Source organism: Macrotis lagotis, chromosome 1 (genome assembly GCF_037893015.1).
Source record: "Macrotis lagotis isolate mMagLag1 chromosome 1, bilby.v1.9.chrom.fasta, whole genome shotgun sequence".
NCBI lineage: Eukaryota > Metazoa > Chordata > Mammalia > Peramelemorphia > Peramelidae > Macrotis > Macrotis lagotis.
Window position 1 is genome coordinate 770,049,576 of NC_133658.1, and position 21,237 is coordinate 770,070,812.

Here is a 21,237-nt window from a genome sequence, read left to right on the forward strand (position 1 = left end):
AGTTGATGCAGCCAGGTCCTGCATGATCCTTACTGTGGCTCCTTGATATTTAAATTGTTTCTTTCTGGCTGCTTGCAGGATTTTCTCTTTTATCTCATAGTTCTGGAGTTTGGCCACAACATTCCTTGGTGTTTTCATTTTAGGATCTTTTTCTGGTAGGGATGGATGTACTCTTTCAATAACTACTTTGCCTTCCTATTCCATGATATCAGGGCAGTTTTCCATCACTAGATCCTGTAATATTAAGTCCAGGCTTTTTTTTTCTCTTCAGTGTTTTCAGGAAGTCCTATAATTTTCAGGTTTCCCCTTCTCGATCTATTCTTGAGATCTGTGGTTTTGTTGATGAGGTATTTTACATTTGCTTCTATTCTTTTTTCTATTTTTTGACTTTGTTTAACTGACTCTGTCTAATGGAGTCATTAGTTTCTGTAGACTCCATTCTTTTCATGGGGGAGGAGTTTTCTTCATTAACCTTTAGCAACTCCTTTTCCAATTGGTCAATTCTACTTTTGAAAGAGCTTTCCATTTGACCAATTGAGGTTTTGAGAGAATTAATTTCTTTTTGCATTTACTCATTTGAGGATCTGAGAGAATTATTCTCATTTTGTATTGGTCCAATTGATGATCTGAGAGATTTATTCTCCTTTTGTGTTTGTCCAATTGTACTTTCTAAGTATTTGTTTTCTTGTTGCACGATATTAATTGTCTCTCCCAAATTTTTAAGCTCCTTCCTTATTTCTTCAAGGAAGGCTTTCTGTGCTGCAGAACAGATTGTATTCTCCTCAGAGGTTCCAGGTCTCTCTGAGTTGGGGTCTTTCCCTTCCAGGAATTTTTCTATAGATCCACCTTTCCGCTGACCTTTCCTCATTTTGCTAAGACCTTGACTTGTTGGGGGGGGGGCTGGTCCACAGGGGCTTGGGATTGCTAAAGGCTTTACTCACTGGGTGCATTTTCTCTGGATGGCCAATAGGAGGTGCTGTTGATTCCTCTAGATTGTCTGTGACCTTGGTTGTGTGGCCTTCTCTCTTTGCTTGAAGGGAAGAGTTGGAGCTATTGAATTCTTTTGCCTTCAATCAATGGTGGGCTTTACCCTGGCCTGAGGTCATTCCTCAGCTGGACTGGTTCTTCTCCTCACACACCTGGGCCTGAGCCTGAAGCAGTTTGCATTTATTTGTTTGGGAAGAGGCCTCAGTGCAATGGTGGCCTGGACTCAGAGTTTGTCAGATCCGAGGAGCCCAGGGATTGTGTCTGCAGCTCTCCTGCACCAGAATTCTCCGCCCCCCATCCCAGTCCCCAAGCTCCAGGGGGACAGCACCAACACCAGTGCCTCTGATTCCCCACAGACCCAAGCCCCCTTTTGTCCAGCCCCACTGCTGATCCAGCAGGTCCGGCTCTCGGGCCCTCAGACTCCCAGTCCAATTCAGCTGTTAATCTGGCTGATCTGGGGCTGATCCTCCCTCTGAGCCCAGACTCACCTGCCCGAATTCGGCCAAAGCTGCTGTGGGAGAGACAAATCCTGAGATAGATGCTCTTTCTCCTGGCTTTTCTTTCTGGGCTTTGTGGGTTAGATTTCTTTTAAGAGGTTTGTTTCATGTAATAGATGGGGAAGAGATCAGGAGACTTTATAACTGACCCTGTCTTCTCTCTGCCATCTTGGCTGGAAGTCCCAAACTCAATTTAAAATAACTAGACAACATTAAATATTTGGGAATCTAACTCCCAAGACAAACCCAAAAACTGTATGAAAACAATTGTAGAGCACTCTTCACCCAGATAAAGTCACATATAAATAATTAGAAAATGTTAAATGCTCATGGTTAGATATATCTATACAATAAAAATGACAACATGACAACTCTACCCAAATTAATTTACTTATTCAGTGCCATACCAATCAAATGACCAAATAATAATTTTTCTGAGCTAGGAAAAATAGTAACAAAATTCATCTGGAAGAACAACAGGACAAGAAAAGCAAGGGTACTGGTTAAAAAAAAAAAATAAAGGAAAGAGGCCTAGCTCTACCAGATCCATAATTATACTATAAAGGAACAGTCATCAAAACTGCCTGGTACTGGTTAAGAAATAGAGTAAATGTATCAGTGGATGAGGATAGGTTCAAAAGAAACTTCAGTAAATTACTACAGCAATCTACTATTTGAGAAACCTAAAAACATCAATTTCTGTGATAAGAACTCACAATTTGACAAAAATTCCTGGGAAAACTAGAAAACAGCATAGCAAAATCTAGGTATAGATCCACATCTAACATCCTACCCCCAAAATAAGGATTTAAACATAAAGAGTGATACCATAGATCAATTAACAGACCCCAAAATAGTCTATTTATGTATGGAAAAGGGCTACATTTTTTCATCAAACAAGAATTAGAACATATTGTAAATTGAAAATTAAATGATTTTCATTATTAAATTGAAAAGTTTTGCACTAATAAAATCAATGCTGCAAAAATTAGAAGAAAAGCAGAATGCTGGGAAACAATATTCACAGAGTTCTTATAAAGGACTCATTTCTAAAATGTATAGAGAATTGCATCAAATTTGTAATATCACAAGACATTCCTCAATTGATAAATGGTCAAGGTGTATGAATAGATATTTTTCAAATGAAATTTAAACTACATATAATCATATGAAAAATGCTCCAAATCATTATTGATTAGAGAAATGCAAAGTAAAACAAAAATGAGGTATCATCTGATACCTATTAGATTTGTCCAAATGAGAATAATGGAAGATGATCGATATTTAGGAGACTGTGGGATGATTGGCACATTGATGCATTGGTGGTGGAGTTGTGAATGGATCCACCCTTTCTGGAGAGAAATATGGAACTATGTCCAAAGAACATTCATACTCTTACTCAGCAATTCCAATTTTAGGACTATATCCAGAAGAAATTCTAAAATATGGGGAAAGTCCTACATATTCATAGAAGCTCTTTTTGTAGTGGCAAAGAATTTGAAATTTATGTGATGCCCAACAATTGCGGAATGGCTAAGCAAGTTATGGTACATGAATACTATGAAATATTATTGTGTTTTAAGAAATTATAAAGGGTCGGACTCTAGAGAAGTATGGAATGAATTACAGGATGTGATTCAGAGCTAAGGGCATAGAACCAAGAAAACCATTTGCATATCAACAACAACATTATGAGATAGATAACCTTGACCTAAACAGCTCCTCTCAGTAGTCCATAGAGTTAGAATAACTCCATTTGACTGGTTACAGTCTATATTATCCCCAACCAGAAGAAGAACAACAAAATAAAGAAAAACACCCAGAAAAAATAAAAACAAACCTACTGAATTTGAACAGTTCATAAAAATTTTTTCTTATGTATCTATCCCTTAATTCTAATTCCTTATGCCAAAAATGACTAATTTGTAAAAATGTTTAAATATATATGTGTGTGTGTGTGTGTGTGTGTGTGTGTGTGTATGCATGTATATGTATATGTTGCAGTGGATAGAGCACTGGCCCTGGAGTCAGGAGTAACTGAGTTGAAATCTGGCCTCATAAACTTAATAATTTCCTAGCTGTGTAACCATGGACAAGCCCCTTAACCCCATTTGCCTTGCAAAAAAACCTAAATATGTGTGTGTGTGTGTGTGTGTGTGTGTGTGTGTGTGTGTATAATTTAAAATGCTAGCCTGACTGTTCCCTGCTGAGGGGAGGAGGGGAGGAAGAGAAGGCAGATGGAAATTTTGTAACTTGGAAATATGCATATGCATATGAATGAAAATTAATTTTAAAAATTTAATAAAAATATAAGAAAACATATTCTTATCTAATAAATGCTTAAAAAGTTTTGGGAGAAATATAGCACCTATTTTTATTAAAAGCATTTAAGAACATAGGAATAAATAAAATTTTTGTTTAAATGATAAGCAATGTCTACCTAAAATCATCAGCTTGTTTTATATGTAATGAGGATAAGCTACTGTGCTCAATTTTGTGAAATTTAAAATAGATGATGATGAGGCTTATTTGAAATTCTTTTTCTAATTATGTTCCCTCCTTAGAGCTTCAGGAGAAATCTCTAATTTCAAATATTATTAATGCCTCTCATGAGCAGTTGAGTGGTGTAGAGGACAGAGCATGTGTCCTAGAGTCATGAGGACCCTAGTTCAAATCTGTCCTCAGACACTTAACAATTTCCTAGCTGTGTGACTTTGGGCAAGTCATTCTACCCCATTGCTTTAAATTAAAAAAAAAATTAAAAAGTATTTCAAGGAGACTGACACAATTGCTAAATCAATAGTTTACATGCATCTTGCATTTCTACTATCCAAGTAGAAACTCATGATACATATTTCCTGGGCTTCCAGACTTCCAAAACATCCTGCAGGTTATCATTTTCTCCTCCAAATTATATATAATTTCAGGAAGCTCCTTTCACAGAGAAACCAGAACCTAATTCAAAGGTTCTATGAAATATCCAATGAAACCTTTGCTTTATCATATCCACTGAAACTTTTATCATATCCACTGAAACCTCAAATCCCTTATTAAAGAATTCTTAATGTTTCAGCAATTAAAGAGCTATAGTATTCATAGAAAGAATAGTTTATTGATATGTGAAAAATTAGTGAAAGGCACCATAGTAATTAAATGAAATAAATTCATTTAACTTAGTGGTATTGACATTTATCTTTTATTAAAAAATAAAATTAGTATCCTATAAGTGATATAGCTTGGTTAATATCAGAACTATATGCACTGAAAGTTTCAATAGACTTACTGCTTCCCAAATATTTATTAAAAATTTTTGTTTTGAGAAATTTGAAGTTCCAAATTATTTGTTTAAATTTTCCTTTGTTTTAAATTCACTATATCACATCATTTAACTTCAACATATCAGAAGCAGACTAATGAAAATCCATATCTCTCCCTCTGAATGTATGAAATGCATATGTGCAAATAATTTAAATATTTTAATACACAGCAAGTCATAGTACAGTAATATCAACTTAAACAAAGGATTCAATTAGTTAAAGCACTAACAAGAAAAGAATTCTGCATTTGTAAAATCAGAAAAAATAGTATTTGCCCCGTTAAATTATTGTGAAGACCGAGTAAGACGATATATTTAAAATATTTTGGAATTTTCAGATAATAATTAAATGAATAGTTTTTCCTATAAGTGGGAATCTGAAATTTTTTGTTAAAACATACAGCAACTGTACTAATAACTAAAGCAGATATAGTGAAGTTTTCAACATAAGAACCATGTTGTGAGTTTGGGAGACCAGGATGCTTATGGTGACTTTGAGAGTGAATTTAGTTTTACAGTTAAATTATCTGAAAGGTCTATGAGTCTGTGTATGTGGAGATTGGCTACAGAGATATTAGCAGAAGATAGAAATTGGAGATACTGAATTTGCTAAGCCTAGGGCACAAACTCTTGGGAATCTTCCTAAGTTAGTGCATACCTCAGGTAGCTATTGACCATAACAAAACAAAGATAGATTCCCAAGGGAAACATTCACAGGACAAGGAAAAACACAGGGAGAGCCAATCTAAGATACTCAAACTTTGAAATCACTAGTTTGCTATAGGATGAACTTTCTTTATCCTAGAGTCATAACAAGAGATTAGTTTTCACCTGGAACAGAAACATTTGAGTGAGGGAGGAAAAAGTTTAGTTAAGAGTCTAAATTAGGTAGAACAGGGAGTCATAGCACCACAAAATATAATCTGACAAAGAAAGAAAATGTGCTGAAAGAGAAGGTACCCCATCCCACAGAAAAATCAGTTGCAGATGAATGCAATTAAATATAAATGAAGATTAGATTGCTTGAGGAGAAAGTATACTCACTGGGATGTCAACATTTTTGGGAAAATTCCTTTTGACCAAGACTTTCCACATCTCCTCTCTCAAAATATATATATATATATATATATATATATATATATATATATATATGTATATATATACATATATATATATATATGTGTGTGTGTGTGTGTGTGTGTGTGTGTGTGTGTGTGTGTGAAAAAAGTAGTTTTCTGAAAGTTTATTTTCAAGTGTAAACTGTGAAAGCACCCCTCTGTGCTTAAATATGCTAACTAATCCAGTTCCAGCATGGGTGGGAGGCAGGTGCACTCCCTGGAGCTAACAGATGTGACTGGTTCCTTCTAGATAGCATACCCAAGCTGCAGTGTTTTTCGTGCTGTGCTAACATAGGCAGTACCATTTTTCCATCACAGTATAGTCAAGGAAATGATATCACAATATGGATTATTTTTAGATGCTTTATATTTTTTGATCTAAGTTATGTTAGTATTGTGTATGAACTTCTAATCGAAAATTTGGAATACATGGCATGTCCTGCAGTGCATCTAGTGATTTAATATCAATATTCATTTAACATTTTAAAATTAAAATTTGAGACATAAACATTTGGTGTTAAGATGAGCTATATTATGGGAGAACCAAGAATGAATATTGAGACTAAAGTCAAGGCACAGATAAAATGCATTGTTCTCTGTCTCTTTGTCTCTCTGACTTTTTTCATAATACACACACACACACACACACACACACACACACACATATATATATATATATATATACTTATATATACATCTCTATAGCCATATTTATTTATGTTTATAGATAAATTTACCTATAGATATTGATACACATACATAAACAGAAGGAAGACTATTTAGTGTGTGTTAATATAAGCATGGTTATATTGGAAAAAAAGTAAATTTATTTTCATATAAGTATTTATGCACATACCTAATTCCTTATTAATGCTAAGCAAGTGAAAGATGATGAAGTAGAAGCAATGGGTATAGTGGGAATTTCCTAGGAATTTAATTTTGAAAGAGAAAAGAAATATAAATATGGTTTCTTACTTACATAGCCATGTTTGTTCATGTTTCATTTTTCTTCCTGAAATGACCCTTCCTCACAAGATTTTATCTCCTAAAACCCTAATCAAATTGCCAATGGTACCCCTAAATCAGAAACCATCCTAAATATCACCTTTCAGAAAAACTTTATTCCATTTAATTCAAAGTTCTTTGTAACACTCATTGCAAGACAGGTAATATATATTGATTTAAATCATTGTTTTTTCTGAATTATGTCTTCCCTTTTCTTCATAGATTTGCAGCTCTTGGCATGTAGGCATCATGAATTCAACAAAGCACTGAGCAGAGTGAATTTCATAGTCTGTTAAAATATCTTTGTAAAGAATAACTAAATTAGTTATTACTAATTTAGGGCATATTTTTAAATTTGCAATTGTGAATTCCTTGAAGGAAAGAACTCTCTTTTTTCCTCTTTTTGTATTCTCAGTGCTCAGCAAAATGCCTGGCATAAAATAATAAATGGTTGCTTATTGGCTGATTAATATTTGAGATACATTTATGGGGTTTTAAAATGTGAATATTGCCAAATGTATGTATTCATGCTTTTCTCTTGGTTTCTGAGTTTTATTAAAAATAATATGGCTTGCTGCTGCTTCAGATACCAATCATTTTAAAAATCTTTAGGGTTTTTGTTATTCTTGCTTTTATAATCATTTCCTGGGGAACTAGGAATGTATAGCTTTAAGTGAAAAAATTGGCTTATTTTCCTGACCAAATAAAACAAAATCCTCTTTTCAATGAGAAATTATCATCAAGGCAATAGTAGAAGGTCTTTGACAAAATGCAGAATCTAGCAATAGGTTCACATAATATTGTAACAGAGAATAGTTGCCAAAACTTAACCTTCTTGGGTCATTTAGGTAAGAATATGCAGGAAAAGAAATAGGATTATACTCATTAATTTTAGCTAGAATGTGATGTCTGAACTTCATTCTGGAAAAGTGCCATCAAGGCAGTACTGCCATGAGAAGCAAATGAATTTTATTTGAGAGAAGGGGTACTGTGCTAAGTCACCAGCTTCAGTTTCTTTTCCTCACTGTCAAGTGTCTGAAGTCATAATTGAACTCCAGTCCTCCTGACTCCAAGACCAGTTCTGTATACATTGAGTCACCTAGCTCCCAGTTATAATGCAAAAGTTAATTTTCAATATTCTCTATGTGAACCATATTACATTTTGTAACTTCAGGAATAAAAAAATAAAAGTAAAAGTTCAAATAATTCAGCAATTAGGTCATACAGTGGTTACAATGTGAAGTCTGGAGTTATGAGGATCTGAGTTCAAATATGATATATAATTGACATAAATCCTTTCTGACTTAGTTTCCTCATGGAAAATGTGAATTATAATAGTACATATGTACTATTATATGCAAATATACATATTCACACATATGTTCATATATGTGCATTACATACATATATTTCTATATGATACAATAGCAATTATTAATGCTTATAGATAATCATGAGGATGATGATGATTCAATGGAAGAATCATCTGAATTCTTATTTGATCCTGCAGGATGCTGACAATAAAATTTTTTATACTATTATTGTATTGCATTCTTCAACAGATAAAGAAATTTTCAACGTGAAGTATTTATATAGTCTATTAACAGTCCAATGTGCTTTTTCTGTTGTAGAAGGTTGTATTCTGAGAGCATATTTTAAAGCACTATGCTTCTTTCTGTGCATCACAGTCAAGAGAGGACACTGATCAGTTTAAGATTAATTAGAGGAAAAAGACTAAAAATAGGAAAAATTCCAAGTTCATGATATGCCATGATTGGCTGAATGCATTGAGAATATTTACCCTGTCAAAGAAAAGAATTCATTGGGAAGGTAATGATTATTTTCAAGTAATTGAAAGCTATCATATGGGAAAAGATATTAGTCATTTTTTTTTCCTGTTTGGGTTAAGAGATTTGAATTTGGAGCAATGATGGTAGTTCGAATGGTGGAAGCTACATGGTTTATTCCTGGAAAAAAAGCAACCTAAACAAACACTTGAGATATACAAACATGCAATGAAGTGCCTCATGAAGTTATAGGCTTACCATAATCTTAAAGAAAAGATATATTTAAGTAAACTTTACTTGGTTATTTGTACAATATTTCATCAAACTCATGATAAAGTGTGCTACCCACCACCTGACAGGGAGCTGATGAATTAAGTGTACAGATTAAAACATATATTTCATTTTTTAAATTTTAGGTATATTAGATATACATTTTATTAAAATTATTTTGCTTTTCTTTCTTTTTAGAATAGGGGAGGATATTAGGTGGATTTTCATTATTAATTTTATCATGAATAGAAATTATTTAAATTGCAGTTGCTTTATATCTTTCAGATTCTATGATTCTGAAATAAGATTACCTGTATTATTTAAACCTAACAACATCCATCCAAAACAGTGTGATTATCACTTGTTAAAGTTGAGGAAATTGAGATGTATAGACGGTAAGGGCTTACCTTGATAGAATGGGGCAAATAGCATTGTATTGAAGTTTTGTGATTCTCTTACCAGATTTTGTTAACACTGCTACAATGTATACCTGTAGAAGGTCAATAGATTTTTTTTTTTGCAATAGCATGGGCAGCTAGGTCCTATCTTATTTCTAGTAAGCCTTATATGTCATTTTGATAAAGCACGCTGGACAGTACCATCACTAGTGGTTGTGAATCACCAATTGATGTATTTTTCATTTTTAATGTTATTTTCTATTTGTTAACCTGTCCTAAATAGATTATTTTGCAAATGCATACACACACATCTATACAATCATCATTCTAAGTTAAAAAAATCTGTAAATCTCTTATCTTTTGCTTCAATAAAATCTGATGTCTTACCCTGGCAATCTAATTTTAAAGTGATTCAAAGAGTCAATTCCAATTTCATCTCTCCCTCCACACATATTCACATGCTCTCTCTCAAAACTCTTTTTTTATAGAGGAAGCTTGGGCAACATTTGAGAGTCCATCTTCTTGCCCAAAATCCTGTATTAAAATGGGAATCAGAAATATTGAGGTTCTAACCCTGACTCTGGTCCAAAGGATGGCTTTTGAAATGATCCTAGATAAAGCCCAATCAACCTTCTGTCCTTCTGTTTGTTTTTGGTAAAACTGACAGTATAGCAGCTGACCTGTTATTATAGAGTTACAAGAAGCCATAGCAAAAAAGAACCCCTGGGAGAATCAAGCCACTTCAGTTTGTTGTAGATTAAGGGCTATCCTGACTGAGGGAGGAAATGAGTGGAATGGAAAATGGACTGAAGCAAGATGACAGTGGAAGACCAGGATTGTGCTGGTCAATAAACTAAAGTGCATAAACAACAAATAAGATAGGTGGGATAAGGGAAAGCAATGATTTCAAAACATATCTTCCAACCCCATGCCAAGGAGGAATATAGTGAGTAATGGCAGTAAAAGCTGGACTATCTGGGAATTTCTGGAAGCACAACTAACAATATCGTCATTGACAATGACTAGAAAATAGCAGTAAGGGATGAGTCATTTTCTGAGAGATCATTTGGAAAAGAATGACTTTGTCAGAAGTTTTCTACTCCACTGTAAGAAAGACAAATCATTAACTTTTCCAGACTTTGTAAACAGAGACTATAACTCCGAAAGATCTAATGGTCATCCCATCTGTATGAAGTGGAAAGACCCAAGGGAATTACTGCAGCCAGTCCTATATACCTAAAACATAAGTTATAATTTCTACCTATAATATAATTTGGGAATAATTTTACCCTAAAATCAAAGCCCAGATGACTTCCATAACTATTATACTCCTGCATCTCCAGTAATGATTCTTAGTATTGAGAAGTTTTTGTGGATATTAAGCTTGGAACCAAGACTAAATAATAATCAACTTCTGTAGAATTTTAGAAGACAAAACAATAATCCACAATATAACCAATATTATGATTTAAAATGAAAGTAAAGGCCATTTTGAAATATAAAAGTAGATATTTAATTTTTTTCATTTTTTTAAAAATCTTATTTTCTACTGGTGAAAATACTTAGGGCTACTTGATACAGTTGTAAAAAATAGAAACTTAAGGTAATAGAGAAGTAGAAGAGAATCAGGGGCTATGTAACCTAGTCCTTTCATTTTATAGATAATGAAACTGAGTCACAAAGTTTAAGTGATTTTCTTAAGGTTATTTAGGAAGTAAGCACTGAAATTGGGATTTGAATATAGGTCCTTTGATTCAATAACCACTGGACAACACTAACTTCAAAATAATTAGTCCAATATTTCTACATTCATTGGGAGGGAATAAAATTTACATAAGGTTCATTTAAAAAAGAAAAAATGGAGCAAATAAATAAAAATCAGGGGACAGACAGGTTGCACATAGGGTAGAGCATCTGCCAGGAAGACTCTTCTTGTTAAGTTTAAATCTGGCCTTATTAAGTAACTTGAATCTGTTTATCTCAATTTTTTTATTTGTAAAATAAGGAGAGCAAAATGGAAATCCACTCTCTTATCTTTGCCAAGAAAATTCCAGCAGAGTTGAACTTGATTGAAAAACTCCTGAATAATAACAATAAATTAATAGACATATAAATGCTGTGATTAGGCTTAGACATCTCTTATTCTAAGTATTGTATATTTTCAGAGTTTTCAAAACTTACCCAAAATTCCATGTGTTATAGAAAAATAAGTTTGTGCTGGGAATTTATGCTTGTCTTTTACTAGACTGCAAAAAAAATGTTGATTTGAAGTTTTTGGTTTTTTTTTAATTTCTAAAAAAACTATACATTTTAATAGTTGATTCTTTTACTTCCTCACCCTTCCATTCTTTTTCTTATATGTGACTCATTTGACTTTTCTGCCTCATGGTCATGCCCCATTGCACTAAGAAGAGTAAGTGAGCTAAGGTTGTAGAAACTAGAACAGACCCCAATAGAGAATTTATAAATAAATGCTATTGTGATACTATATGGGTTAGAAAGAAATAAAAATAACAACAAAATATTGCTTCATATTACATAAATAGCAACAACACATAGTTAAATAAATCTTTCTTTCATTTAGTTATTTTATCATTAAGTGCCAATTATGTCTAAGATACTATGTTAGGTGATGGATGGGGACACAATAATAATAATATTAATATCAATAATAAAAATAAATCTTACTCTCAATAAGTTTGCATAGTATTGGGAGTAAATAAATTTTAGATGATTATATTCAACATAAAAAGAAGAAGCCAGTATTGACAAAAGGAAAGATCAGTAAATGTTTTGCAAAGAAGATGACAGGTATGGCTGAGCCTTAACGGAATTTAGCAATTCACAACTTCAAAGGGTTTTATGAAACATCTCTTTTGAGTCAGACAATAATCTTATGAATTATATAATGATATTATTATTATTTTATAGATTTGAAAAATGACCCAGTCCAAAGAAATAATGCTGATATCAGAACAAATTTAAGAGTCTGTATTTGAATTTTGATCCAGTTTTATGATCATGATATTTCACTTTTATCTCAATTAAGAGAAAACATTGAATTCAGAATCAAAATCTATGAGTTTTTACCCTTGTCTAGCTATCGAGTAGCTAGCTCTGAGAAATTTGGAGATTGACTATTGATAATTATTGTCCTCATTTTTCTTATCTCTAAAATGAGGAGAGTACAAGTATGTTATTTCTCCAATGGATTTTATTACTTTGGGGTTGAGGAATTTGTTGCTTATTATTGTTATTTCCTCAGAGCCTAACCCAGTGTCTGCAATGCTTCTGTTGCTGGATAAACCCTTAATGAACTGAGGGATTCAACTAGATTATGCTTCAGGGTTGATATTCTACAGAACTGTGAAATCTTAAAATGTGACATCACTGACTACTGTGTTTTTAGCATTATTTTTTTTCTAACAAATACATTTCCTGTGCTCATATAATGAGATACTAAGACTTGGGTCATTCAGAAAAAGAAATAATGGAGAAAAATAACATTATAAAAATTACTGTTAAAAATGAAGTGCCATATCTAAAAAGGTGATTGAGAGTTTTTTAGGTTTGATTTTACTTCAACTTGGTCCCTACTTCTGCTGGCAGTTTATTTAAATGTGGAATTTTCAACTCTAGGCACTGTAGTCTGTCCAAATGTACATAATAGAAAAAGTAAGAAAGAAGAAAACAGTTGTTCAAGTGTATTTGAGTTGTTTTTTGTTGTTTTATTTCATTTTGTTTTTAGTAAAAATCAAGTAGAAATCTTGAATGTTCTCTTTTAATCATTCCTTCTCTATTAAATTTCGACTAAATGTGTTGCATTCTTATCTGTAATGTATTTATTTCAGTGATCATTTGCATAATAATCATTTCTTTTAGATCACTCTGATTTATCAAATTGTAAAATATTATTTTCCCCCAAGACAAATACTGGAACCATTTAATCTTAAATTGTTAAAAAATGAGACCAAATCAAGAATTAATATGTATATGTATATGTATATGTATATATATGTATACATCTATCTATCTATTTATATATATGTATATATATATATATATATTACATATGTATATGTAACCATCACTTTAGTTTATAAAAATACATTTTTTGCAATCACAGGCAAGACCTAGCAATTGATGTGAATTCCTCACATTTAATGTTTGGGGGATTGGAAATTAATGCAGTCATTAAAGACATTCTTGGCACAAATGTTCCTCTATCTCCCGAGTTCTGTAAATTAGATTATAAACAAATGATATTGGAGTAAGCAAGGCCATAACAAAAAGACAGTATGAAGGTCTGAAAGCTATTGTGTATAGAATTAACAGGAGCTGAAATGAGAAATTGCAAGGAAATTTTTATTCTATTATTATATTTATTTTGCATGGTATTATGGACAGACTAAAATCAAGATTTGCCTTGACTGGTTTTTTCCTTGAACAAAGTAAATAGAAAGAATAGTAGAAAGAATTGGTTGCTAAAAAGTCTTTATCACTTTTATGGTTAGAGATGTGAGCCAAAATTTTTGTTTCCAGGATTCTCCTTCAGTCACCTTTTCTTCCCTGAAGAAGACAGTTGGGAAAATCATCTGTATTTGCTACTTGTATCACCTTCTATCATACTCGAATACAGATTAATGGGCAGAAAATGGGATAGAAATCTTGTTAAACCCACTTTTCAGGCCATATTTAAATAGTGGTTATTTTATTATATTTTGATTTGTTTGAGGGGAAAAGTATCCTACCCCAGACTCCTGCTCTTCCCAGCTTTCAGAAGGAAGAGCTGAGAAATCTCAGGTCTTACTAATAGGTGAAGTGTTGATGATATGATCTGACTGTACACCTTAATTTCTGATTACTTATGTATAAATTGCAGCTTTGGAGAGTTGGTCTGATCCATTAAGAGATTAAATGACTTACTACTGATTCTTCAAGTAGTATGTGTGAAATGACTTTCGCCAAAGAATTCTTGATAACAATTCTAAGCTTCTATCTGCCATATCATGTTTAGCTTATAATAGGCACTTGGGAAATATGTTTATAATTATAGTCAAAGGATTAGAGGCCTCCTGAATTTATGAACGTATGCACTTTTGTTTGTATATATGTATCTTTGCAGTTTTATTCTGAAATAAATGTCAATTAAAATAAACATTACTTGTGCATAGTAGAATAGAAAAAAGGTTGTATATGAAACAAATTCTATGCTGTACAATTTACTTTTCTTTTTCAGTATGTACTAAATTCAGCATGTAATTTTCAAAACTGTCTATAATTACTTCTAACCTTCCTTATGTTCTCCTCTATGCTTTAAAATATTTCATTAACTCATTTTACATTTTGTTATCTTTTTATGGAGAGGAAAACTACATTTTGTCTAATTCCCATTTATTTCCCCATACCCCCAACATAAATTACATAAAAAATAAAGCTCATGAAAAACTTGCATATTCAATTACAAACAAATTCTCAGGCTTTCTATGTCAGGGAAAATGGTTTATTCTCTTTCTTAAGTCTATAAGTTACTTGTAATGATGTTCTAGTTCTAAGTCAGCTCTAATCTTTTCTCATTCATGAGGATTTATTGAAACAACTATGTTCTCATTGAGCTTTCATAGAGAGATGAGAAATGAGTCTCTGAATTGAGTTAAAGCCTTGGGTGCATGGGAAGGTGACCCTGCCTATAAAATTATTCATGACTTTCCCATAATACTGCTAGATTCTAGGCCTAGGAACAGAAAATTCAGGCAATAAGCTCTAACTAAGCTGTCAGGGTAATGCCTTGAAATATTTGGAGGTAGTCTCAGGAAACTACCTCCTTAAGCCTTCAAGATTTCAGAGAAGGATCCTTGGCCTTGAATTTTAGAGAGCATTTTTCAAATACTTGCTCTGAAAAGGACTGTGTCTGCATGACAAGATACTTATGACTCTAAGGTGATCACTTAAAAGAGGAGGAAAGGGGGAGGAGCAAGGATAAGTGGAAAGGAAAATAAATAACAACTATAGATTATATGGTCTAGAAAAATATTAATTTTTGAAGAAGCCAAAGTGACTGGGTTCATTTTTCTTCATTGTAAAATATAATGATGATGATGATGATGATGATGATGATGATGATGATGATGATGATAATGATACATCATTTAATTTATTGTGAAGAAATGCTTTGAAAAGATTAAAAAGAATTGGAAATGTGAATTAACATTACTCTTGATGCCCAATTCTTCCTCCTGGGGTCTTCTTATGAATATATAAAGTGTGTTTTGTTCAAAACAATATGAAATTGAATTCTTGTTCAGCTACCCAACAACTGTGGGTGACTTTGGTCATGACCTATAAACTTTTTATATCTAAGTTTCTTCTTTTGTACAATGAAAGGGCAGAACTAGGTACTTTCTAAAGAGCCTTCTAGATGTATTTAATCTATAACTTGAATCTTTCATTTCCCCTTTCAGGGTCAGAAAGGACCTGACTCCCTCCAGGCTCCTAAAATTCTAGATACTTTGTCACTGTCTCTCCCTCTTTGAAATTCACCTTTTGTGTTACCATTACTATCTCCCTGGCATTTTTATCTTCTTTCAGGATAACATATTTTTCAATAGCTATGGTACTTAACTTAGTCTTCAACCATTCCCTGTCACCCCCATTCTGACTTTAACATGTACATTTGTGATCTATATGATTCCCATTCTATTGACTTCATCAGTTCATATTACTTTTACATTCACCTTACCTCAGCTGCCCAGAAAGCCAGTAAGACTCTAGGCCTCATTATCAACATATCTTCCTATGACTCTAAAAGGTTGCATTCCTCATTTCTTTTCCTTCTAAACAAATCTTTTTGTATCACTTGTTCAAGAATTGACAGTTACTTCCACCATGTTCTTTATCTACTCCTACTCCTAGTGGAAGTCATATATGGTTTAATTGTTAATCTATAATATCACATTAGATCTAGAGTTGGCAGCAAACTCAAGCATTGTTCTTCCTTCTATTCGATTTTAACTTCTCAATCGCAAAAGTATCTTCAATGATATACTGCAGTCCTCCAATTCTTCATTCAGTTTCTCTAAAATGTGTCAGAAGTAGGATATCAATCTAAGTTTTTCCAGTTCAGTCTTACACAATTTTTGCCTACAATTTACCTTCAGCTTTACTTCCTGAAAGCTGAGTTTTATCAGCTGGAACTTTATTCGCTTTTTAGCTTTAAGGTTTGTTCCCTGAAGGAAAAAAAATAATTGCTCTTGGAAAACTAAGGATTCAGAAAGATGAACAAGGTTATTATGTCTTTCCTATATTTTTTACTCAGTATACTTATCTCTAATGTCTTATACATATTATTATAACCTTTTGAGGACTTTTAATCTTCTGGTCACCATCCTCTTTATACCGTAACAATGTGATACACAGAACTGAATAGAGCACTCAAGATGAATATGCAAAATATTTATCAAGCTTGATTAGTAGATACTGTTTCTCTCTCTTAACATTGCTCATGGTGTTTATTTTAAATTGGGCTTGTTATATTATATTATGAATCGGCAGTGATCTTACTGAACAATTTGTTCAATAAAATCCCCTGATATTTTTTGTAAATGAATTTCTGTCACTTTATTTTGCATTGATGATCTCTAAGATCAAATTTAACTTTAAATGTATGACCCAGGAGTTGGTATATATATATGTATGTGTGTGTGTGTGTGTGTGTGTGTGTGTGTGTGTGTGTGTGTGTGTGAGTGTGTGTGTGTAATAAGAACCTATATAGCTCTTTAGTCAATACTTTTATTACACTAACTCCTTTAGATTAAAAGAGAATCTTATTCCAACATTTTCCTGCCTTTATTCTCATATAAAGACTGTTTCACCTTAAATAAACTTTCTATTGTCATATTTTAAGTGATGTTAAATTTCTTCCTTTTTGTATTTTTGGCCTTACTTAGAGTATATATTAGAACATCATAAATAGGAGAAAAAAAATCTTTAAAATATCATTAAAGAATACTGAAAATAGTGGCAAGGAGTATCTTTTAAAAGATCGTAACTCTTTTTTTTTTAGGGTTTTTTTTTGCAAGGCAATGGGGTTAGATTGCTTGACCAAGGCCACACAGTTAGGTAATTATTAAGTGTCTGAGGCTGGACCTGAAGTTAGGTACTCCTGACTCCAGGGCCGGTGCTCTATCCACTGCACCACATAGCTGTCCCTAAAAGATCTTAATTCTTAATAGCTATGTCATTCTGGGTACAAAATTTAGCCACATTGGACCTAATTTTGTCCTCTGAAAACTCCTTAGGATTCTATATTCCTAGGCTCTTTCACCTATCACTCCAAGAAGTGGTAACTTTCACAGTGAGCACACCCAGTAAAAGTATCAGCAGACAGGCTATGCCAACTTAAGGATTAATGACAGACCTCAAATGCATCAATGAATTAGGACAATGTCTACCCAAGCATGTAAAGATATTCCTAGGAACACTGGACAGGTGAGAACAAATTATTGGCTATGAAGGCAGTTGTTGCAGATATTGTTAGAGCTTGGTCAGACATCAAAGACACAAATGTCACCTACTAGAGCATAGGTCATATCCAGTCATCTTGATGTTTGTCTTACCACAAGACTTTAATGATTCTTGTAAAGAGAGAGTAAGACTGACAAGATTATGCAACTCTACACTTAAATCCAAAACACATGGAAGACAAGACATCACCAGTGACATCACTGATTCTGTTCTAAAACAAAAGTTGTATAATTACAAAAGAATACTACGGTATTCTGATCATATGAAGTGTGGGTGATTAACTTACTTGAGTTTCTTTTAGGGTTGTGATAATATTAAGTATTTGACATATAGATTAAGAACTTCTATGTTCAAAATTTTATAGAAGCTTTTTTCTGATAACAAAGAATTGATATTTGAGTGTATGTCCATTAACTAGGGAATGGCTGAAAAATTTTGGTATTGTTTATGTTGGAATATTATTGTAGTATACGAAATGGTGAGCAGAATGTTCTCAGAAAATCCTACAAAGACAGGAAAGCATGGATGCAAAGTAAAATGTAACAAAGTGAGGAAATTATTGTAAGGTGATAAGCTTTGAATGACTTATTCTCAACAATACAATGTTCCAAGACAATGCAGAAGGACTTACAATGAAAAATGCTGTCATTCTTCAGAGAAATAATTAATAGTGTCTGAATACATATTGAAACATGATTTTTTAATATAACTATTTTTATTGTGGCTTTTTTTGAGGATTCTTCATTTTCTCTCCCAACATGACTATTATAAAAATGTTTTATTTGACTTCAAATATATATCTTATATGTAACAGGAGGTATGGGGAGAGGAGGGAAAAACTAATTTTGGTCTAAAAGATTCAAAAATGAATGTTAAAATTGTTTTGCATGTAATTAGCATAAAATAAAATACAAAATAAACTTTCAAAAATATATTGTTGGAAGGTCTGTTATATGAAAGAGAACTCGAAATTATTATAATTTCCTAGATTAAAGTCATCAGATGTAAAAAATAAAATTGCATCTCTACATAAAAAATACAACAGCCTGCTTCATCAGGTAGTGAATTCCTTGTCTCTGAGTTATCTTTGAGTTTAGACTATATAGTCATTTTATAAATATGATGTAATGAAGAGACACTTTAACTAATTTTTGTGCTAGATTTACCCTGAGGACTTTATCAACTATGAATTTATATCATACCATAAATTTCAGAAATAAAAAAATACTATTGTCACTCATTTTTCATACTGTGAATGTATCATTCTCTTAAGCATGTATTTTCAATAAACTCAAGGACAACCAGTTAAAAACAGTTTTTCTTTTTGAAGTTTTACCTTCAAGAGGAATATTGAATATCAATGTTTACATTGTGTTTACACAGGTTCTGGGGCTCTTAATTTATACTAAATTATCACATAAATCTCAAAGGTGTCAAATGGACCCAAAGTGCAGAGTCTGGATCAGTCACTTATTTTTAAACTTTCTTTTCTGAAGCACTTCAAAGCTCTATAAAATACTTTCGTCACAAAAAATAATACTTTGGACTTATTAGCCCAGGTATAAAGATCTTTACTTACATGCATTTAGTAAATGACAATGCTGACATTTTTATTCTTAATATTTTGATTTGTTTCCCTTTGATTTTCATATCATATCAAAAGAATTCAGATATTATACTTTCTAGTTTATCCTTGACTTTATCTGTAAGACTGAAAACTCTCTATTCATATCCTTTGACTATTTATCAATTGGAGAATGATCAGCATCAGTTCTTACAAGTCTTCTCAGACTAATTTGAAGTCCTGTCCCTCATGGTTTCTTTTTTTCTTTTTTTTTTAATTAGAGATTTTATTTATTTTGTGTTTTTCAATTTTTCCCCAATCTTACTTGCCTCCCCTCACCCCCCACAGAAGGTAAATTTTTAGTCTTTGCATTGTTTTCACCTTCATGATTTCTTATAGAACTATAATGTTCTATCACATTCATTAACCACAATTTGTTCAGCATTCCCCAATTGATGGACATTCTCTAAATTTCTACATTTTTTCCAGTGCTAAAAGAGCAAATATGAATATTTTTTGCACATGCACATTCTTTTTTTTGTGATCTCTTTGGCATAGAGACCTAGTTGTGGTATTGCTGGATCCAAGATTATGCACAATTTTATTACCTTTTGGGCAATTTCAAATTGCTCTCCAGAAATGTTGGATTAATTCACAACTATATCACAATAACACAATATCTCAGTTTTCCTACATCCCCTCAAATTTTGATCATTTTCCTTTTTAGCCATAATGTCCAATATGATAAATTTGAGGTGGCTTCTCAAGGTTGTTTTTATTTGCATTTATCTAATTAACAATGATTTAGAGAATGTTTTCATGACTGGAGTTAGCTTTAATGTATTCATCTGGAATTTTTTTCATATCCTTTAATCATTTATCAATTGGGGAATGATTTATATTCTTATAAACTTGAAACAGTTCTCAGTGTATTTTATTTTAATTTTTGCTTTCTGTTTTAGTGTAGTTATTTATTTTTATCCATATGCACATGTATATTTTTAAGTTAAAATATTTCCTTCCACCCCCCCCATCCCACCCCTTTTGCCTCAGGGACCAACAGTCAGATTAGCATTGTACATACATACTTAGATTAACATGTTTACAGATTAGTTATTTTCAGTATGAGAGAAGGATTAAGGGATAGAAATACATAAGAGATAAAGTGTTTATCAGATTATGAAGGGTTGTTTTGTTTTAATTTTCTTCCTCTGCATGAGGAAAACATAGTCCATAGCTAGTCTAATACAGTTCTCCTAGACTCTGAACTATTGAGAGGAGCTGCTTCCATCAAGGTTGTTCATCTCACATTGCTGTTATTGATATGTTCTTTGTTCTCTTTTTTTGAGAACATTTTTGTTCTATTTTTGTCAAACAGTAATTTGTTATTCCAGAACTTGATTTATTTAGATTTGGCAAATACCAGATTGCTGAAGTCATTTACTGCAACTTCTTTTTAACCCAACCTAATCGACTGATCCATTAACTTATTTCTTTTTTTTTAGGTTTTTGCAAGGCAAACAGGGTTAAGTGACTTGCCCAAGGACACACAGCTAGGTAATTATTAAGTGTCTGAGACCGCATTTGAACCCAGGTACTCCTGACTCCAAGGCCAGTACTTTATCCACTATGCCACCTAGCTGCCCCCATTAAGTTATTTCTTAACCAATACCAGGCATTTTTGATAACTAATGCTTTATAGTATAGTTTTACATCTGGTAGAACTCCGCAACTGATAAATGATCAAAGGATATGAACAGACAATATTCAAA